At 36.4% G+C, this 24,277-nt stretch overlaps 1 pseudogene; it reads right to left on the bottom strand.

Annotated features, from left to right (window-relative positions):
• Window positions 1-2,338: 2,338 nt before the first annotated feature.
• On the bottom strand, window positions 2,339-15,845 carry LOC105725092 (N-acetyllactosaminide beta-1,3-N-acetylglucosaminyltransferase 2-like; annotated as a pseudogene).
• Between the last annotated feature and the right edge of the window lie 8,432 nt (window positions 15,846-24,277).

Below are 24,277 nucleotides of genomic sequence, written 5' to 3'. Positions count from 1 at the left end.
CAGAACCAAAGACAAAACCCACATGACTATCTTAATAGATGCAGAAAAAGCCTTCAATAAAATGTAACATCCCTTCTTGTTAAAAACTCAATAAACTATGTATTGATGGAATATACCTCAAAATAATATGAGCCATTTATGACAAACTCACAGCCAATATCATACTGAATGGGCAAAAGCTGGAAGCATTCCCCCTGAAAACCAGCACTAGACAAAGATGTCGTCCCTCACCACTCCTATTCAACATAGTATGCTAGAATAATCAGGCAAGAAAAAGAAAGAACATTCAAATAGGAAGACAGAAATTCAAACCATCTCTGTTTGCAGATGACATGACTGATATCTAGAAAACCCCATTGTCTCAGCCCAAACATTTCTTAAGGTGATAAGCAACTTCAGCAAAGTCTAAGGATAAAAAAATCAATGTGCAAAAATCACAAACATTCCTATATGGCAACAACAGACAAAGAGAGAGCCAAATCATGAATGAACTCCCATTCACAATTACTACAAAGAGAGTAACGTATCTAGAAATACAGCTAACAAGGGAAGTGAAGGACCTCTTCACTGAGAACTACAAACCACTGCTAAAGAAAATCAGAGATGACACAAACAAATGGAAAAACGTTCCACGCTCATGGATAAGAAGAATCAATATAGTGAAAATGGTCATACTGCCCAAAGTAGTATAGGTTCAATGCGATTCCCATTAAATGGTCATTGACATTCTTCACAGAATTAGAAAAACTACTTTAAAATTCATATGGAACCAAAAAATATTTCATAGAGTCAAGACAGTCCTAAGCAAAAAGAACAAAGCTGGAGGCATCACACTACCTGACTTGAAACTATACTACAAGTTCACAGTAACCAAAACAGCGTGGTACTGATACAAATACATATACATAGACCAAAGGAATGGAATAGAGATCTCAGAAACAAGACTCCACATCTAGAACCATCTGATCTTTGACAAAGCTGACAAAAACAAACAATGAAGAAAGAGTTCCCATCATTAATAAATGGTGTTGGGACAACTGTCTAGCCATATGCAGAAAATTAAAACTGGACCCCTTCCTTACACCTTATACAAAAATTAACTCAAGATAGATTTAACACTTAAATATAACACCACAAATTATAAAAACCCTACAAGAAAATTTAGGCAATACCATTCAGGATATAGGCATGGGCAAAAATTTCATGATTAAAACATCAAAAGCAATTGCAACAAAAGCTAATATTGATAAATGGGATCTAATTAGACTAAAGAACTTCTCCACAGCAAAAGAACCTATCAACATAGTAAACAGACAACCTACAAAATGGGTGAAAATTTTTGTAATATATCCATATGACAAATGGCTAATATCCAGAATCTGCAAAAAACTTAAACAAATTTACAAGAAGAAAAAAACAAAAAAGTGGGCAAAAGACATGAACAGACACTTCTCAAGAGAAGACATTCATGAGGCCAACAAACATGAGAAAACCTTCTCATCACTGATCATTAGAGAAAAGCACAACAAAACCACAACGAGATACCCATCTCATGCCAGTCAGAATGGTGATTATTAAAAAGTCAAGAAACAACAGATGCTCATGAGGCTTAGTAGAAAGAGGAATGCTTTCGCACCATTGTAGGAAAGTAAATTAGTTCTACCATTGTGGAAGACAGTGTGGCAATTTCTCAAAGACCTAGAGGCAGAAATATCATTTTGCCCAGCAATCCCATTATTGGGTATATACCCAAAGGAATACAATTCATTCTATTATAAAGATACATGCACATATATGTTCATTTCAGCACTATTCACAATAGTAAAGACATGGAATCAACCCAAATGCCCATCAAAGATAAACTGGTTAAAGAAAATATGGTACATATACCCATGGAATACTATGCAGCTATAAAAAAGAATGAGATCATACTCTTTGCAGAAACATGGGTGGAGCGTGAAACCATTATTCTCTGCATTGTAATGCAGGAAGAGAAAACTAAACACCTCATGTTCTCACTTATAAGAGGGAGCTGAACAATAAGAAAACATGGACACAGGGAGGGAAACAACACACACTGGGGCTTGTGGTGGGGATGGGAAGGAAGAGCATCAGGAAAAATAGCTAATGCATGCTAAGCTTAATACCTAGGTGATGGGTTGATAGGTGCAGCAAACCACCATGGCAAATGTTTACCTACGTAACAAACCTGCACGTCATGCACATGTGTCTCAGAACTTAAAATAAAATTTAATTTAAAAATATTGTAATGTGAGAACACAACATGGGAACTACTCAAAATAGTACCTTTCTATGCAAAATTTAGTTTGGATATATTTTAGCATTTTAGATAAGCATTTTGCAACCGAGGCTAAATATCAATCATCTCTTTAGGTTTTCTACTATGTACTAATGTCAGATCTATGTAGGAACAAACATTATTCTTGTTTGTCTCCTTGATATCAGATATCCTGAAGCCTTTGTGTTTCTTTCAAACAAGGTTAAGTTTTTGAAGTCACATTCCAGTATAAAAATTATCAATAGGGTAGAGATGGACCCAGTCAGTGATACGGTACAGCCTCAAACCCAGGTGGCTGGACTAGAGGATTCCACCCTCCCACTTACATAGGGTGAGTAGAGGACAGAGTAAACAACTTCTATAATGTAGTATTTCAGCTTCTTATCCCCATAAGGTTCAGCATTGTGGATCACATCACCTATAAACAGATTTTTGGCTTTTTTTCTTGGATGAGCTAGTCAAGTAATTCAGGATGTGATGGGTGTTCACAAAAATATCATTTTTGCCCTTGAAAACAAACTATCTGGGCAGGAAGTACTTACCCAGCGAGAAACAACACTTTTTTCAGAGACAAGTTGAAGAAAGTGTATAGCTCTGCATAAAAATGTATTGGTGCTTCTCACTCGCAAATTTCAGCATGTCAGAAAAGTCCAGGTGGTTGACCTCTGGGTGTGTCTGGCCCAGCAAGACAACTTACACCACCGTTTGGTTTCCCAAGTTGCTTTCTCTGACCCAGAAATCCAGAATCGCTTGCCTTCTGACAAAACACAGAGTGAGGTACTTAATCACCAGCAATTTGCACACTTATCTGGCCGATCTATAAGCAGTGAATCATTGCGGCATCTCAAATACATCAGAAAGTCTTCAAATCTGTCCGGGAAATTGTTAGAATCTGTAACCACTGACATGACCCTCAAGTCAGGTTCACAGTAATTTGGAAAACCCATACACTTCCCCGTCTGGTTGGCCAACATACTCAGGCTGGGACTGTACCACTTGTTCAGCTTTTCTTGTTCTCTGATCCAGTATGCCTTGGAAGGGGTAGCAATCTTCCAAAACTTGTCTTTGGGTATTATTACTAAGGCCCTTACATTTATTATTTTTAGTTTGGCTACTGCTTTTGGAGACTTCCCCAATCAAATAAATGAAGATATTTGCCATTGTCAGTTTACCCAAACAACTTTATTCTTCAGCGTCAAACACTTATTTCTCATATCTTGTCCAAGAATAGTTCCAGCTCCATGGAGCAGGGGCATGAGGGTGTGGGAAATTGTGGCGTACCTACTTTTCCCACGCCGCTCCTCGCTGCTCAGCCCTGGGAAGGCTACAGCTCACCCTCTATGGGCAGGACAGCTCTAGTTCACTTCACCTGGCCTCCAGCACTGGCAACTGCAGCCAATGTGTCTCAGTCTATGCTTGGTCTACAGCTCCTGGCGCCAGTGCCACTGCCACACTGGGGCACCTCGCTGGGTCCCCATTTATGTTTTTTCTTTTTTACTTTTTTAAATAAAGTACTGATTAACAACCCTAATAGGTATGTTGGTAGATGGAATAGACAGACACACTGTTATTATCTTATCATCCTCTTCGAGAATCTGCAACAACAATAATTCTTAGAACTGATGACTTTATTCCAGGAGACATAAAATTCCCCCAAGAAAGATCTCAGCCTAATCTTCCATCCTAAAAGCCTAGAAAAAAAATTAAATCCAAAGCAAGCACAAGGAAGAAAATAATGAACATTAGAGTGGAAATAAATGGAATAGAGACTAAAAATAGATAAAATCAATGAAAATAAAGGTTACATTTTTGAAAAGTTGAACAAAATTTACAAATGTTTAGCTACATTGACCAAGAAAAAGAGAGAGAAGATTCAAATTACTAGAAAGAAATAAAAGAAGGGATATGACTACCAACATTATGAAACTAAAAGCATTGGCTGGGCGCAGTGCTCACGCCTGTAATCCCAGCATTTTGGGAGGCTGAGGCAGGTGCATCACTGGAGGTCAGGAGATGGAGACCAGCCTGGCCAACATAGTGAAACCCCATCTCTACTAAAAACACAAAAATTAGCTGAGCGTGGTGGCACAGGCCTGTAATCCCAGCTACTTGAGAGGCTGAGGCACAAGAATTGCTTGAACCAGAAGTTGTAGTGAGCTGAGATTGTGATACTGCACTCCAGCCTGGGCAAAAGAGCAAGACTCTGCCTCAAAAAAAAAAAAAAAAAAAAAAGGCAGAAAGAAAGAAAAGAAAAAGAAATAAAAAGTGTTATGAAGTAATACAATGAGCAATTGTGTGCTGATAAATCAATAAATTAGATAATTTATGTGAATTGGACACATTTTCCAGAAAGACACAAACATTCAAAACAAACTCAAGAAGATATTTTTTAAAAATCCAAATAGGCATATAACAAATAAAGTGATCAAATTAGTAATCAAACAACTACCCCAAAAAATTTTCCATGCCAATATTTCAGTTGTAATTTCTCCACACATGTAAAGGATTAACACCATTGCTTCTCAAACTTCTCCAAAAAGTAGAATAGGAGGAAACACTTTTCAATGCACTTCATTAGGCTGGTATTACCCAGATACCAATTCCAGACAAACATTACATACACACAAACTGGAAACTAATATTCCTTATGAATATAGATGCAAAAATCCTTGACAAAATATTAGCAAACCAAATCCAACAACATACGAAAATAATTATACAAGATTATACAATATAACCCAGTAAAATTTATTCCAGGAATTCAGAGTTGATATAACATTTGAAACCAATCAATATAACATACTGTTTCAGTCTGTGCTGCTATAACAAAATACCACAGACTGGATAATTTATAAAAAACAACAACAAAATATTTTTTCACAGTTCTGAAGGCTGCAAGGTATAAAATCAAGGTGCCAGCATTTGGCGTTTGATGAGGACTGCTGTCTGGTTCCAAGATGGTGCCTTGTTGCTGAATCCTTCAGAGGAAATGAATGCCGTATCCTCTCATGGCAGAAGAGAAGGAAAGGACTGAAGGGCAAGAGAGTGCTACCTTCAACCTTGAGCCTTTTCATAAGTCTGCTAATCTCATTCATGAGGGTGGAGTCCTCATGACTTAATCATCTCCCATAAGCCATATTTTTTTAATATTGCTGCATTAGGAATAAAGTTTCAACATGAATTTCGGAGGAGACACTGTCTTTCAAACCAGAATGTGCACCATATTAATAAAATGAAAGGCAAAACCACGTGATCATCTCACTAGATGCAAAAAAAGCATTTGACAAAATCCAATGCCTTTATATGAGGAAAAAAAAAAAAAAAAAAAAAAAAACCAATGTCCTGGGAATAGAAGAGGACATCCAGAATACAAGGAATCTATGAAAGTCCCATAGCTAACATACTTAATGATTAAAGACTGGAAGCTTTTGCGCTAACATAAAGTATAAGATAAGGCCATCAATGGATGAATGAATAACGGAAATGTAGTATATGTACACAATGGAATACTATTCAGCCTTGAAGACAGGAAGGAAACCCTGCCATTTGCAACAACATAGATGAACCTGAAAGATATTATGTTAACTGTAATAAGCCAGCTAGAGAAAGACAAATATGACATGATCTCATTCATATGTGGAAAAATAAAAGAATGGATTTTATAGAACTCAAGAATAGAATGGTGGTTACCAGATAGGAGGAGTTAGGGGAGGAAGATGAGATGATCTTGGTCAAAGGATTAAAAATTGTATTTAGATAGGAGGAATAAATTCAAGAGATTAATTGTGCTACATGATAACAATAGTTAATACAATATAACTGTCTTAGCATTTTCCAATGTACATACCATGTCACAAGTTATTTTTGTGATGAGAACACTTAACATTAACTCTCCTGGCATTTTCCAAGAGAGTTAATGTTAAGTGTTCTCATCACAAAAATAACTTGTGACATAATATGTACATTAATTAACTACATGTAGTCATTCAAGAATGTATATATTCCTCAAAACGTCATTTGTACATAATAAATACATGCAATTTTATTTGTCATTTGAAAGAGAAAAAAAGAACAAGACAAGAACGTCCACTTTTACTACTGCTACTCAACATTGTACTGAAGGTTATAGCCAAGCAATTACATAATAAAATGAAATTAAAAGTATCCAAATTGGAAAAGAAAGAAAACTATCTCTATTTACAAATGACATGATCTTATATATGGAAAATCCTAAGAAATACATTTTAAAAATATAAGCTAATAAACAAGTTCAGCAAAGATTTAGTATACAAGATGAAAAAGCAACTTATAGATTCAATGCTATCCTCATCAAGCTACCATTGACTTTCTTTACAGAATTGGAAAAAAACAACTTAAACTTCCTATGGGACCAAAAGAGAGCCCACATAACCAAGGCAATCCTAAGAAAAAAGAACAAAGATGGAGGCATCACATTACCTGAATTCAACTATACTACAAACATACAGTAATGAAAACAGCATGGTACTGGTACCAAAACAGAGATGTAGACCAATGGAACAGAACAGAGGACTCAGAAGTAACGCCACACATCTACAACCATCAGATCTTTGACAAACCTGACAAAAACAAGGAATGGGGAAAGGATTCCCTATTTAGTAAAGGTGTTGGGAAAACTGGCTAGCCATATGCAGAAATCTGAAACTGGATCAATTATCACAACTTATACAAAAACTAACTCCACATGTATTAAAGATTTAAATGTTAAGACCTAACACCATAAAAACCCTAGAAGAAAACCTAGGCAATACCATTCAGGACATAGGCATAGGCAAGGACTTCACAACTAAAACTCCAAAAGCAATGGCAACAAAAGCCAAAATAGACAAATGGGATCTAATTAAACTTAAGAGCTTCTGCACAGCAAAAGAAGCTATCATTAGAGTGAAGCAGCAACCAACAGAATGTGGAAAAAATTTTGCAAGCTACCCTCTGACAAAGGGCTAATAACCAGAATCTACAAAGAAATTAAACAAATTTACAAGAAAAATACAACCTCATCAAAAAGTGGACAAAGGATATGAACAGATACTTTACAAAAGAAGACATGCATGAGTCCAACAAACATATGAAAAAATGCTCATCATCACTGTTCATTGGAGAAATGCAAATCAAAACTACATTGAGATACCATCTCACGCCAGTTAAAACAGCGATCATTAAAAAATCAGGAGACAACAGATGCTGGAGACGATGTGGAGAAATAGGAACACTTTTACACTGTTGGTGGAGTGTAAATTAGTTCATCCATTGTGGAAGACAGTGTGGTGATTCCTCAAGAATCTAGAAACAGAAATACCATTTGACCAAGCAATCCCATTACTGGGTATATACCCAAAGGAATATAAAACATTAAATTATAAAGATACATGCACACATATGTTCATTGCAGCACTGTTTACAGTAATGAAGACTTGGAACCAACCCAAATGGCCATCAATGATAGACTGGATAAAGAAAATGTGGCACATATACACAATGGAATACTATGCAGCTGTAAAAAAGGATGAGTTCATGTCCTTTGTAGGGATACGGATGAAGCTGGAAACCATCATCCTCAGAAAACTGACACAAGAACAGAAAACAAAACATCGCATTTTCTTTAAGTTCTGGGACCTGTTGGGGGGTGGGGAGGGGGGCTGGGGAGGGATAGGAGGGGGTAAAGGGATTGGAGAGGGCTAAGATTAGTAGAAATACCTATTGTAGATGACGGGGGGACGGATGCAGCAAACCACCATGGCACGTGTATACCTATGTAAAAAATCTGCATATTCTGCACATGTACCCCAGAACTTAAAGTATAAAAAAAAAGAAACACAATCTAGCAAATAATATATTAAAAATATGTTGGGAATAACAGTACTTTCATTGAATTGTAAACAAACTCCTACATTTTATTTTAATAATTGTTTCTTCAACTCTATAGCAATGTTTTCAATTTTCCTTTCAAAATATTTGCTGACAATAAAATGTATTTTAATTTGTTGCCAAAAAAATTCAAACTGATCTCTATGCAGTAACAATGAGCAATCTGAAAATGGAATTGAAAACAATTTTACATGTGATGACATCAGAACAATTAAATACTTAGGAATGAGCTTACCAAAACCAGAACAAGATTTGTTTGCTTACAACCATAAAACATCATTGTATGGATGATGGAACAAATGTACACAACAAGGTAGGGTGGAAAAGATCATAGTACACAAAATAATACAATTGAGATAAGGAAGTTCCTTTAGTTTCCCATATGCCTGGGTCAGTCTCCACCTAACCCTGCTCTATTATATTTTTTATTCTTTCGATTTTCTATACTTCCATTCATACATTCACTTTTTTCATTCATTTAACAAATGTTTCTTGAATGCGTACTATATACCAAACATTGTTCTAAGCATCAGTTTTACGTTGGTGAATAAAACAAAGGTCCTTACTCCTATGAAGATTACTTTCTAGTGGTGGAGAAAGACAGAAAACAATAAGCATCATACATAAGTTACACAGGTGGCAGAAGTTAATAAGTGCTAAGGAAAAAGAAGAAAAATTAAATGTAAAAGAAACTGGTAGTGTGGGTTAAGAGTCAGGTAGATGGGTTGGTGAGTTAGATGACATTTAAATAAGGACTCCAAGGAGGTGAAGAAGTTGGCCCTGTAGATATGGGTTGGGGTGGAGTTGGTGGTGGAGGTGGAGAGGGCTTTCAGACAGATGCAACAGCCATTACAAAGTCCTTAATGCAGGAATATGCCTGGAATAGTCAAGGAGTGTCAAGGATGAAAATGTGGGTGGAGTGAAATAACTTGAAATAAAGCAAAGAGAACAAATAGTAGGCAATTAAATTAGACATAACAGAAGGGTCGTAAAGATTGTGTAGGACCTTGTACTTACTGATATGACTTTCTTATAAACCCTAAGTGAAATATAGAGCCATTGAAGAATATTGATCAAAGGAGTAATGCAATGTAACTTAACTTTTTAAAGAATTACAATTCATATTGTGTTGAAAATAGACTGTGGGTCAAGAATGAAAGCAGATACATAAGTTAGATACTATGACAATAACACAAATGAGAAATTGTCATAGCTTAGAGTTACAGCACTGGGTATGGTGAGAAGCGGACAAATTTAAATCAGTGCTATTTGCTAATGGATATGAACATAGGATATGAAGAATAATGGATATAAACATAGGATATGAAGGAACACTTCCAAACTCATTTTGTAAGGTCAGCACCACCATGATGCTAAAACCACACAAAGACAAAAAAGGAAAAGAAAATTACAGATCAATAACCCCAATGAACATAGGTGTCAAAATCATCCATAAAACACTTGCAAACTAAAACTAATAGCACATTTAAACGATTATATACTATGACCAAGTGGGATTTATCCCTGGGAAGTAAGGATGGATTAAAATTTGCAAATTAATAAATGTGAAACACCACATTAACAGAATGAATAAAAAGCACATTACCCTCTCAATATTTGCAGAAAAGTATTTGAAAAAATTCAACACCCTTTGATGATAAAAATGCTCTAGAACCTATTAATAGGTATAGGCACCTCAACATAATAAAGGTCAAGCCTACAGCTAACACCATACTCAATGTTTAAAAAAAAAAAATCTGAAAGGTTTTCCTCTAAGATGAAGAACAACACAAGCTAGAATAGACAAACCTACTGACAGAAAGCATATTAATTTTTGCCTGGGGCTAGGTGGGGAGACTGTGGGAAGATGGTGAGTGACTGCTAATGAGTATGGGGATTTTTTTAGAAGCGTGATAAAAATTGATTGTGATAATGGTTACAGAACTCTGTGAATATATTACAAACCACTGTATTGTACATTTTAAATGGATGAATTGTGTGGCAATCACCTCACACATGTTAGGATAACCAGTATCCCATTATCTAGAAAAACAGAGAGAGAGAGAGAGAGGTGTAGGTAAAAATGTGGAGAAATTTGAATTTTTTTACACTGTTGGTGGAAAAGTAAAATGCTGCTGCCACTATACAAAACAGTATGGAGTTTCCTCAAAATATTAAAAATAGAATAATTACATGATTCAACAATCCCATTTCTGAGTACATATTCAAAAGAACTGGAAGGGAGATCTCAGAGATATTTGCACTCCTGTGTTCATTGTAGCATTATTCATAATAGCCAAGATATGGAAAGAATCTTAATATTCATTAACAAATAAGTGAATAAAGAAAATACGGTAAAGACACACAATGGCATACTATTCAGGCTTATAAAAGAAGGAAGTTCTGCCATTTGCAACAATGTAGATGAATCTGGAGGAGATTATGCTAAGAGAAATAAGCCAGTCAAAAAAGGGCATATGGTTCCACTCATATGAGATATCTAAAATATTAAAACTCATAAAAGCAGAGAGTAGAATGGTGGATGTCAGGAGCTTGTGGGGAGGACAAAATCAGCTTTTGCTCAATAAGCATAAAGTTTCTGTTATACTGAATGAGTGAGTTCTAGAGACCTGCTGTATGACTCAGCACCTATTGTAAACAATAGAGCATTGTTTTAATTTTGTTGAGTATAGATCTCACATTTAGTGTTCTTACTACACTCACACACACTAAGGACATTAGAGAACTTTTGGAGGGGATGGATATGCGTATTACTTTGATTGTGGTGATGGTATCATTGGTGTATGCATATGTCTAAACTCATGAAATTATACACATTAGACACATGCAGTTTTTTTGTATATCAACTATACTTCAGTAAATCTGTTTTTAAAAAAGGAGGAACCAAAGATTTCTCTGCTATTTCTGGCCTGATAAGCTAGAGGGATGGATGGTCATGAAACTGTCCATTGTACTATTTCAATAAATCTCCCTTCTGAAATAAACCTTACTCTTCTTTGCTTATGTCACATGTTACAAGGTGGACTATTTTAAGCCCCACCAATCTGGAAAATGAACAAGGGAGTGAAGACTCTTCCATCTAATAATTCCTTGCATTTGCCTCGTTCCCAACCAATTCCTCACTTCTTTAACCTCCTGAGTAGAATGTGGTTGACATCAATTAGATAATTTGAAAGACTCACTGTATCAACTAAGCAAAGAGTTTAAACGTGTTGGAGACCCAACTCCACCAAATCGAAGAGAATCACACATCTGTTTACATTGATAAAGCCTCCTACTGCTGATGCTTCCTGAGACTTTTCCATCAGAGGACATGGACCAAGAAAACCAGTGGAACATAAGCAGGGTCCAAAATCTGCTGTGTCCCTTAGGCATTTACCAGCCTAAGTGAAATAGAAACAGCAAAAGAAAAATGCTTCTACATTTCAGAAAATTGTATTTCATTCCAGTGTAAGTGCCAGAATATAGCCTCTTCCACTGTTTTATTTTAAAAGATCTATATAATAAGATACGAGTAGTTCTTTAATGTTTAGCAAATATCCATGTTTCAAGTCTAAGCATAATAACGAGCTCTCTTCGAAATGCAAAATTTACGTAATTATAACTTCTTTGGAAAGAAGAATTAAGAAAATTCAAGATGTTATATTAGCAGTTCTTTCATAATAGGGGAAAAAGAAATATAAGGGAAAATAAACAGAAATTATTTTTTTTTTTAAAAAAGGACAAATGCAGAGAGTTTTCAAAGTAATGTTAACAATGTTGCCCTTTATTTAACATGATGCATTGCTATTTTAAAAGGCATTAATGATTGTGCTATTATGTGACAGAAGAAGAAACTGAGGCTCTGAGAATTTATATGGCTCTCCTACTTTAGATCATTCAACTAGACAGCAATAAAAAAGGGACAAGAATCTAAGCCCTAAAAATTGTGCTTAGATTTTTTGCTATTATATCAATGTTACCTGTCAATTTTTGAACTAAAATGAATGAGGAAAGCAGGTACAAGGATAGGGATTTCTTTCTCCTTAATGGAATCAAAAGGAAATTATGCAGGCTTCAAGTTATTGCATGATTATACATGACACAATTAATCTACCTGTGGAGCTATTCATGATTGACAACCAATGCATCAATTAAAGAAAGCACAGGTAATACTCTAGCAAAGGAACACGGCTTCTAGAAAAATCAATAGGTTACTATAGCATCTTAGACTGGGAACAGAGGTGCAGAAATATCTAAACTGCAGACACTTTGGAAAACAGTACAATGTTCACAAGCCTGCAATTGGTATGGTAGTTTTAACTATAAGCATCAATCTGACCTGATAGCTCCTGCTAATGATTGATAGCCACAGTAACTCTTCTCACAAAGTACAGTATTGGGGAGATGTAAAACACCATGACTGGTATTCATTTGGCAGGAAAATAAGCCTTTCTTTTGCTGAGCACAGCTATCTTAGGTACACTGCTGACACAAATAGCAATTGCAAAGTCATCATGATAATTAGCATGAGTGTTTATCTTTAGAGATGTTTTGAGAACATCAGTGAGTGGGAATTGACTTCATTTACCCTATATGCTAGCTAAGAGAAAGGGGGCTTTTAGGTACCTATGATTTTCAAATATTGTGTAGATATAAGAGACACATACCAAATAAATATTTAGATATGGGAATTTCAAAAAGTTCATGGAAAAAGGGAATTAAAAGATAAAAGTAGAAACTATAAACATTTTTCAACATAAAGTTCATCAAGTTCAAGATAATTTTGCAAGTGGTAACACCTGCCATTTAGTTCATCTCTAAAAGCTGAGGGTCATGGGAATCTAACCATATTAATGTGATCTTTTTTACATTATTAACTGAAGAAATATGGGTGCCTTTTACAGACTTTTTAATATTATGAAACAAATTAAGTGAGAAGAAGACAAATTATGACGTTAAGGTAGATGCTTAATGACTTCCCATCAAAACTCTACCAAAATTACCATAGTTGGATGAGAGAAATGAGCAGGAGCATTGTCCTGGCAGAGAATGACTCTCTGGTGAAGCTTTCCTATGAATTTTTCTGCTAAAGCTTTGAATAACTTTCTCAAAATACTCTCATAATAAGCAGATGTTATTGTTATTTGACCTGCCACAAAGTCAACAAGGAAAATGGCTTGAAGATTGCCGAAAAACTGTTGCTATAAGCTTTTCTCTTTACAGTGCAGTTTTGATTTGAGTCAATCGCTTCCACTTCTTGGTAGCCATTGCTTTAATTGAGCTTCATTGTCAGGATCATACTGGCAAACCCATGTTTCATCTCCTGTTACAATTCCTTGAAGAAATGCTTCAGGATCTTGATCTTACTTGTTTAAAATTTCTGTTTAAATCTCTGCTCTTCTGCTCAGCTATGCTAGGTGCAGCAGTTTTGGCATCTATCAAGTGGAAGGTTTGCTCGACATTAATATTTCAGTCAGAATTGTGTGAGCTGAATCATATGAGATGTCTGTGGTATTGGCTATTGTTTCTGCTATTAATTGTTGATCCTCTTAAATTAGGGCATGAGCAAAATTAGTATTTTCCTCACAAAATTTGTGAAGTTACTTGGCAAATTTATGTGGATGGTCTGCTGCTGCAGGCTTCATGTTCAACATTATGTTGTCCCTTCGTAATATAAGTTACCTATTTGTAAACTGCTGATTTATTTGAGGGATTGTCTCCAAAAACGTTTCATAAAGCATCAATAATTTTACCATTCTTCCACCCAAATTTTACCATAAATTTCATGTTTGTTCTTGCTTCAATTTTAGTAGAATTCATGTTACTCTAATAGGGCCTCTTTTCAAACTGTCTTACCCTTTTTAATGCCTCAAACTAGATACTACTTAAAAATATAACTAGTTAGTACAAGTTAATTTTGGTGCAAAAATATTTTAAAATCCAAGCAAAATTTTTTCCTATAATATGCATTTTCCGTGAAGTTTTTGAAGACCCCTTATATTATAGTAGACTTCTTCCACTGCATTAGTTTCACAGGCTCTCCTTTATAAGAAAACAATACAACTGATTCTATCGGTAAAGCAGATATTACTTCAAGGAAAAGAGAGATAGTGCCCTCATCCATCTACATTGCCTCCCAGCTTCCCCTAAAAATTATAACGCATATTTTTAACAGAGTTGGCTGAGATTACAGGTATAGTCTATGGCCAGGGAACAAAATAGGGCTAATTGCACTGTGAGGGGGCAAACACTTGGCATCAGCTTTATTAAAGATGTATCGGCAGAGCTATGTGTTCACACTTAATATAAAGCATAAGTTCAAACACATCAAGGATATCATTCAGCTACAAGGAAAATAGATTCCTACCAGGTGTTGATACTTTCTCTTTCAAAAGTCTAAAAAAATTTTTGATGACTTTTTGCTAAACTCGTTGGGATACCTCCTTCAAAAAGAAAATGATGTCAGATGGAAGTAAGACTCTAAGTTGACAAATAGTAGGACTTTCTGGTCTTTTAAGAAAATAAGAAAAGCCTTTGAGAGTTTAGAATCTTAGAAAAGTTTATGGAAAAATATTCTGGATTCCCTTCCTATTCTGGGATCATGTGAGCATGTCTTAGTTTAAGGCAATGTTTTTGACAAAATTTCTTTTCAAGATCCATTCCAGTACTATAAATCCATCACTCTACTTGACATAATATCAATATTCTATATAATGGGGTTATGGTTTTGACTCTACAAACTCATCAAAGTGACAACAAGCATGGCCTTTGAAAAATGAAACATTTTTAATGCAGAACATTTGATTTGGACAAAGTAAATTTTATCTATTCCCATATTAGCCAGTCTGCTTCACATGCAGAAAAATTCTACTTCTTGGCAACTGGCAATTCCTAAAACAGGAGTCACTTCAAGAAATCAAGAAGGTCACAAAGCTGTGAGAAATCTAAGAAAATGCACTTCTAAGTCATAGCAAGCCTTAGGGTTTACTGTTCAAGATAGGTAGCTGGGTGTAGAAATGTGAGGTTCTACATACATGAGGAAAAGTAAGACTGTCAGATGGCATTAGAATTAAGAGAAAATAAAGAAACAGAGTTTTACCCTTTTCATGAAAAAAAATCCATCTTGTATGTTAAATTATATTACCATTGAAAGCATTTGAAATCCCATCTAATTTGAGCCTCAGATGAAATTGAGAGGTTTGCCTTTTGTCAAGTTCAGAAATGCATTGTCTTCTCAAAGGCACAATAAGATGGAGACAGCATAGGATCACTTTCTCTTTTAAAACTATGTAAATTGAACAAACAGTGTTTTTAAATGATTGTTTGTGCTGCTTTTGGGCTGTGAATAATTTTCTTACAACTGCTGAGCCATCTGTTAAACAGAGATGTCTTGCTTGTTCAAAAAGATAAACTTAATTTTTAAAAATTTCAATATACAGGTTTTGTTTGAAAACTAAGCAACAAATTCTCTGATAAATAAAACTCCGTGGTATTCATGGGCCAATTAACCAGGAAGGAAAATAAGCTACCTTTTGAAAATTATATTAAACACTGCTTTCCATAGAGAAAGGACAACACAATCACACCTCTGAGGTCTTTCAGCTGCACCATCTGTGGCCAAGTAAGAAACTGTCATGTTTTGGTGTTCCTCTTGACCTTGAAAAAATAGTCCTTAAATGAAGGAACCCGGGGTGGGTGGGGAGGGGACTATACAATGAAGGAATAATTCCTAGATACACAGCCTTCTGACCATAAAATTTTTTATGTAGCAATCCCAATTTCAACACAACACACTACCCTCTTGTTACTAGCTCAATGTGTACTAAAACAACACTATTTTCATGTAGTTTTAGTGAATTACTTTTGATTCTTCAGCTTTCTTCACTTTCGGGGCTATCCATTACTGAAGAAACAGTGCATAACTATGACACAGTTATGTTCAAAACTGTAAGATGTTTAGTGTCTTAGTTCTATGCATTATTACATAGTTCATTACAAAATAAAATATAATTGTAGTTGAGTCAATAGTATCTATTGAGCAGCTGCAATTTCCTAGCTAACCACATGCTCTACTCTTAAATAAAATGACATATACTCTTCTTAATTCAGAACCCATCTTTTATAGTATTCTGAGTTTCAAATTAATGAGATTTAACTATGTTTATCTATTATCAGCCAATATGGTGGTTAGCAATATGTTAAAAAGAATATGGGCATGGTGGCTCATGCCTGCCATTCTAGCACTTTGGGAGGCCGAGGCGGGTGGATAATGAGGTCAGGTGGTCAAGACCAGCCTGGCCAACATGCTGAAATGCCATTTCTACTAAAAATACAAAAATTAGACTGGCTTGGTGGTGCATGCTGGTAGTCCCAGCTACTCAGGAGGTTGAGACAGGGGACTCGCTTGAACCCAGGAGACAGAAGTTGCAGTCCTATAATCAAGCTTTCCATCCAAAGAAGAATAAATTTGTTGTATATTAGCAATGAAAATATATTGGCTGTCCTCATTAGATTAGAGACAGAAACGGTCAAGGCTAAAAACAATACAAGGAAGTGAAATGCATTCCCACGCAAATACATACTTTTCCAACACCAATTATATTTCTTATCTTGATCACTGTGCCCTCCTATGCTTCTCAAACTTTCAATGAATCAAGGTAAGGAGACAGTATCAGAAAGAGAGTATCAGAAATCCAGGGTCTGGTGAAGGGAAGGGGGGATAAAGGAGAACAAAATCACCTGGTGACCATCCAGCAGGCCTGAGACAAAAACTCCTTGTCTGAGGAATTTAGAAGTAATTAGACTTCCCTATTATCTAAAGGCACCTAGTTTCAGGCCTCTTTTCAACTTAAAATTTATGAGTAACTGGAATTTCTATACATCTCCAGAATGTATGCATGCCAGAAACGCAATGTGCAACCAACCCTTCCCCATATTAAGGCACCAAAATGTCTACAAATGTAATCATTTATCCTGTAAATTGCCCTTCAGCTCCTGCTTAAAGGTCCATAAGTACCCCCAAGGAAAAATCCACAGTGGTGCTCTCAGTCCTCTTGCTGAGGCACTCCACTGCACTCCTGCAGTGTTCTATCTCTCTAATAAAACTTTCCTTTTTCAAACCTATACTGTTAGTAAGATCTTCTTACCAACCCGCAAGTCAACCACTTCCCTATGCTGCGGCTCTGACACCTTACCCGGCAATAATGAAGTCGTAGAAAATAACTAGGACAATTTATAGAAGAATAACAAGCTTTTGTTGAGTCATTGAAATATAACATTTTTTAAGTTCTTAGGCTAACAAGCATTTGAGAGTACAACTAAGAATTTGTTAGTTGAGTGGACACATTATGATTCCCATATTTCTTAATCAATTAATGAAGTGGTGGCATGAGATAGAGAACTACCAAAGGGCTTTTTTTTTTTTTTTTTTTTTTTTTAAGACAGAGTCTCACACTCTGTCACCCAGGCTGGAGTGCAGTGGCACAATCTCAGCTCACTACAAACTTCACCTCCTGATTCTCCGGCCTCATCCTCCTGAGCAGTTCGGATTACAGGCATGTACCACCACTCCCGGCTAACTTTTTGTATTTTTGGTTGAGATGGGGCTTCACCATGTTGGCCAGGCTGGTCTAGAAATCCTAACCTCAAGTGATATGCATGCCTTAGGCTCCCAAAGTGCTGCAGTTACAGGCATGAGCCACTGCGCCAGACCAAAAATATTTTTGTTCCATCTTGTTTTCATTTGAGAATCAGTGTCACCAACTTGGTGAGTTGAGTCACAGTAGGTGCTCAGGAAATGGTTGTTGATTAAAAAAGGCACAGAAAAGAAAATGATGATGGTAAGAGATGGAAAAAATAGGAAAGAAACAAAGATAGAAACCCCAGTTTGGTTTGGCTCATCAAAGAAAAATTAAATAAGCCACTTGGACCTTCACACCTCCTGAACAGTGTCATAGTATTTTTACCATCATCCTGTAAACACCCAATAGGTTCACCATGCCTGCTGCCTAGACAGAGCCCATTTATCAAGATAGGGGAATTGCAATAGAGAAAGAGTAATTCTGGTGGAGGTGGCTGGGGGATAAAATGAACTCTGTGAGTTTCCTTGGCTTTAGTTTCTTAATGCACTATTTTTGTGCTGGTTGGCCTCCTTCCAGGAGGTGGTGCTTTCAAGAGAGCATCAGCTGTGGTAGTATGAGGAGGAACAGCCGGTGGGCAGGGTCCTAGAACTCCCAAGAATATATGCACTTTTTCTTCAGTTACCAGAGTGGGTAGAAAATGACCATTAGGTAGGGGCAGGGCTAGGCGTGTCTGGGCTCAGGCTTTCCTTTGGCAGGTCTTGCTGCAGCTGCTGTGGGGGATGGGGTGTGGTTTCCAGGTCAATGGAGTTATGTTCCTAGGATGGTTATGGTTGCTTCCACTGTGTCATGCAGGTTGTCAAGGAAATGAGGGAAAGCCATCAGTCACAGGCCTCACCCAGTTCCCATGCAACCCAAAAGACCGGTCTCACTTCCAACATGCCCCCGCCCCCAACAGCCCCAAGTCTGTTTCCAGGCAGTGGGTGAGCACAGCTGAGAACTTGCCCCAGGCTACCCACCTCCCAGCTGCAAAAGCAAGAAGAGATTTCATTCTTCTTCCACCTGTGAAGTTGGCACACACCAAATTCATGCCCTCCCCCAAGCTCTGGCCAGGAGACTTCTTGATCAGTTCAAATTGTTACAAGGTTAAGCTGGAGGTTTCCTTCTCCCTGTGGCCTTTTCCCAGTGCTTCTGGCCTTCTACCTCCCCAAGGACCCCTGCAAGGCACGGAAGAAATGGCTTGCCCAGTGAGCCCACAGGGCTTTTCCCACTGCTTCCTCTACCCCTGTGTTTCGCTTGGCTCTCTAAATTTGCTCAGCTCCAGGTAGGGTCAGAATCTTCTTCTGTAATCTAGACCCTCAGGTTTCCTAGTTGTGGTCTGAGGTAGACAATCTCTCTTTCCCACTTCCACGGTTTGGGCACTCACAATACTTGGGATGTCTCCCAAGTTTTGCAGGAGTAATCCACTTCCTTCAGAGGGTCTATGGGTTCTCTTGGCTATCCTAATGTATTCTTGCAGTTGTTCTGGAGCAAAAGTTCACAGTGCAAGCCTCCAAATGCTTCTCTGTTTGTCTAAGTGGGAGCTGTAATCTAGTCTTGCCTCTCATGTGCCATGACCCTTTGTCGCTGTTTACTGATGATATGATTGTTTACCTAGAAAACCGTGAAGACTCTTCCAGAAAGCTCCTAGAACTGATACAAGAATTTGGCAAAGTTTCTGAATATAAAATTAATGTACACAAATCAGTAGCTCTTCTATACAACAGCAACCAAGTAGAGAATCAAATCCAGAACTCCACCTCTTTTATAATAGCTGCAAAAAAAAACCACTTAGGAATATACCTAAAGAAGGAGGGGAAAGACCTCTACAAGGAAAACTACAAAACATGGTTGAAAGAAATCAGATAACACAAACAAATGGAAACACATCACATGCTCATATATGGGTAAAATGAATATTGTGAAAATGATCATACTGCCAGAAGCAATCTACAAATTCAACCATTTCCCATCAAAATGCCATCATCATTCTTCATAGAATTAGAAAAAAAAATCCTAAAATTTATATGAAACCAAAGAAGAGCCCACATAGCCAAAGCAAGACTAAACAAAAAGAACAAATCTGGGGGCATCACGTTACCTAATTTCAAAGTATACTATAAGACCATAGTCACCAAAACAGCATGGTACTGGTATAAAAATAGACAACTAGACCCATGAAATAGAATACAGAACCCAGAAATAAACCGAAATATTTAGAGCCAACTGATTCTTGACAAAGCAAACAAAAACATAAAGTGGGGAAAGGACACCCTATTGAACAAATGGTGCTGGGATAATTCACTAGTCACATGTAGGAGAAAGAAACTGGATCCTCATCTCTCACCTTATATAAAAATCAATTCAAAATAGATCAAGGACTTAAGACCTGGAACTATAAAAATTCTAGAAGATAACATTGGAAAAACCCTTGAAGACATTGTCTTAGGCAATGATTTAATGACCAAGAACCCAAAAGCAAATGCAATAAAAACAAAGATAAATAGCTGGGACTCAATTAAACTAAAGAGCTTTTGCATAGCAAAACAAACAGTCAGCAATGTAAACAACCCACAGAGTGGGAGAAATTCTTCACAATCTATACGTCTGACAAAAAATGAATATCCAGAATCTACAACAAACTCAAACAAATTAGCAAGAAAAAAACAAACGATCCCATCAAAAAGCAGGCTAACGACATGAATAGACAATTCTCCAAGTAAGATATACAAATGACCAACAAGCATATGGAAAAATGCTCAACATCACTAATGATCAGATAAATTCAATTCAAAAGCACAATATGATACCACCTTACTTCTGCAAGAATGGCCATAATTAAAAAAAATAAAAATAATAGATATTGGCATGGATACGGTGAACAGGGAACTTTTCTACACTGCTGGGGGGAATAGAAACTAGTACAACCACCATGGAAAACAGTGTAGAGGTTCCTTAAAGAACTAAAAGTAGAACTACCATTTGATCCAGCAATCCCACCACTGGGTATCTACCCAAAGTAAAAGAAGTCATTACACAAAAAAGACATGCACACACATGTTTATAGCAGCACAATTCACAATTGCAAAACTTGGAACCAACCTATATGCCCATCAATCAATAAGTGGATAAAGAAACTATTATATATATATATATATATGATGGAATATTACTCAGCCATAAAACGGGATTAATTAATGCCATTTGCAGGGACCAAGATGAGATTGGAGACTATTATTATAAATGATGTAACTCAGGAGTGGAAATGCAAACATCGTACGTTTTCATCCATAAGTGAGAGCTAAGCCATGAGAATGCAAAGGCGTAAGAATGACACAATGGATTTTGGGGACGCAGGAGGAAAGGGTGGGAAGGGGGTGAAGGATAAAAGATCACAAATCGTGTGCAGTGTATACTGCTTGGGTGATGGATGCACAAAAATCTCACAAATCACCACTAAATATCTTATTCATGTAACCAAACACCACTGGTTCCCTAATAACATACGGAAATTAAAAAAAAATCATTTAAAAAAGAGAAAGAGTAATTCACTTAGAGTCGGCTGTGGGGTACACTGGCATTTTATTATTACTCAAATCAGTCTTCCTGAGAATTCAAGGATCAGAGTTTTTTTTTTTTTTTTTTTTTTTTTTTTTTTTTTTTTTTTTGGGCTTTTTTCTTTTCTTTTCTTTTCTTTTTTTTTTTTTTTTTTTATTGCATTTTAGGTTTTGGGGTACATGTGAAAAACATGCAAGGTTGTTGCTTAGGTGCATACGTGGCAGTGTGATTTGCTGCCTTCCTCCCCTTCACCCATATCTGGCATTTCTCCCCATGCTTTTTTTAAGGACAACTTGGTGGGTTGGTGGGGAAACCAGTGAGCTGGGAGTCCTGATTGGTTAGGACAGAGATTAAATCATAGGATCAAAGCTGTCTTCTTGTGCTGAGTCAGTCCCTGGGTAGGGGTCACAATACCAGATGAGCCTGTTTATTGGTCTGGGTGGTGTCAGCTGATTCATCAAGTGCAGGGTCTGCAAAATATCTCAAGCACTGATTTTAGAAGCAATTTAGGAAGGGTCAGACTCTTGTAGCCTCCACTTGTATGACTCTTAAACCATAATTTCTAATCTTATGGCTAATTTGTTAGTCCTACAAAGGCTGTCCAGTCCCCAGGCAAGAAGGATGTTTGTTTTGGGAAAGGGCAGTTATCTTCTTTGTTTTAAGCTACAAACTAAGTTCCTCCCAAAGTTAGTTTGCCCTACGCCCAGGAATGATCAAGGACAGCTTGGAGGTTAGAAGCAAGATGGAGTCGATTAGGGGAGATCTCTTTGACTATCTCAGTAATTGTGCAATGGTGGTTTCAATCCCCAAATGATTTTCAACTAAAAAGTAAATCATTTTTCCTTTGCTCAATGTGTATAAATAGTACTCAAAGGATATTCTAATTCCTTCATAAAATACTAGTTTTTATCCAATTATAATAAATGTCTGTTGTTTAGAATTTACTTCTAGTAATCCATTAAAATCTCTAATCTTCCCTATGTGTTAGTCTTAAAGATTAAATTAAGTGACAGAATGATAAAGAATCTGCATTTCTAATTTAACTTTTTCAGTTGAAATTGGAATTCAGACTTTTGGTAAAAAACAAAGCTCTCTGACCACTATCACCATTCTGACAGGCAGTAGCTATCTTCCATGAACCAATGTTTCAACTGGCCTGATGTATTCTCTGTAAAGAGCCCATTATACCTTCAGTAAATAGTTTATAAATTGGAAAACATAAAACTTCAATCATTGAATCTGGCTCAAGTCTTCCCAGAAGCAAAAGAAAAATAAACTGTGAATGTGTCTATGTGCTCACATTTTGAATTAAATACACCTCCCTTTAAATTATTCCTATTGAAGTTATAGCTTGCCAATTTTTCTATATATGCTAAGCATATATATGATTATTTTCCTTAAGAATATATAAAAAGTATCAGGGTAAGAGAAACCTGCAAACATTACAGATATATAAGGAAGCGTAATCTGTGAATTTGATCCAAACCATATTTTCATCAAAGCATTTGACCAGAGCAAGACATCTGATAGTTTTTTTAGCCTCAAGTTTTGCCTTATGTCAATAGTTTTTAAAACCAGTAATCTAAAACAAACAAAAGACTTGCAGAATAAGGGAAGTATTAAATAAGGAAACTGAGAGGAGGTGTTCAATGGTCTCAAAGCATAATAATTAAGAACACACCTTGAATAAAACAGTCCTAAGCCAGAGTATCAAATATGACATTGACTAGATTTAAAATTAAAACAAGGTGTCTACTTATGTGTCCTTTCTCTCTCCATTGGTGAGCAGGGGACAGTGATGACTACTTTGCAATTTAAGATATTCATGTATATAGGAAGAAGCAGATATAGATACATACATACATATCACACAATGATTGATGCCCAGTGGATGTTCAATTAATAGTAGTTATTACCACTACTACTATGACTACTATCACTGCTATTGTTATTACCACAACCCATTTGTTGTACCTGGTAGAGAATAAGTAGCATAGAATGCAAACGCTATGTCCAAAAGGAGCAGTTAATAAATTTGAATCTATGCACATTGAATCCTTGTTTTTAACCACTTGATTTATTTCTCTAATTTAACTGATAAAATTTTAATAATATCTTATGCTGGTATACCCCTTTATAATTTTCACAGGGCTTTCAAAAAATCCTGTCTTATTCTGTTTGTATTTCTATAAAAGAACACCCAAAGCTGGGTAATTCCTAAAGAAAATATGTTTATGTGTCTCATGGTTCTGCAGGCTGCATAAGAAGCATGGCACCAGTATCTGCATCTAGTGAGGGCCTCAGACTGCTTTTCCTTTTAGGAGAAGTCAAAGGGAATCAGACAAAAGGAAGATGGCATGTGCAGAGTTCATATGGTGTGAGAGGAAATGAGAGAAAAGAAAGAGAAAGGTCAAGCCCTTTTTAACAACCAGCTCTCATGGGAACTAAGAGTGAGAAATGAAGGAAGGCACCAACTCATTCATTAGGAATCTGCCCCCTTGACCTGAATATTTCTCATTAGGCCTCACCTAGTTTGAACAGTGGGGATTAAATTTCAACATGAGGTTTGGAGGGGTTAAATGTCCAAATCATAGCACAACTATTGCCATCTGAATTATTTTCAACAATTTTTTGGTCTATTCTATCTACCTGACCAAATATTATTCTAAGACAACCACTGTATTATACAGAACATTGTCAAATTATGAAATAACAGAGATAGAAAATTATTTAGGTTGGTGGCTCATTTGATATTAAAAGAAAGCGAGGCCTAGAAACATTGAAATAGCTTGTACCAAGTTACTTAGAAATAAACAAAATTCTAAAACTTTTGCAATAAATAAAACTATCAACAAAAGATATCATAAGAAAATATTCAAAGTTTAACCAGTAG

Source organism: Aotus nancymaae, unplaced genomic scaffold (genome assembly GCF_030222135.1).
Source record: "Aotus nancymaae isolate 86718 unplaced genomic scaffold, 86718_ANA_hifiasm-v0.15.2.pri h1tg000004l, whole genome shotgun sequence".
Taxonomy (NCBI): Eukaryota; Metazoa; Chordata; class Mammalia; order Primates; family Aotidae; genus Aotus; species Aotus nancymaae.
Note: the sequence above shows the minus strand (reverse complement) of the source record. Positions and strands in the feature narration are given on the sequence as shown.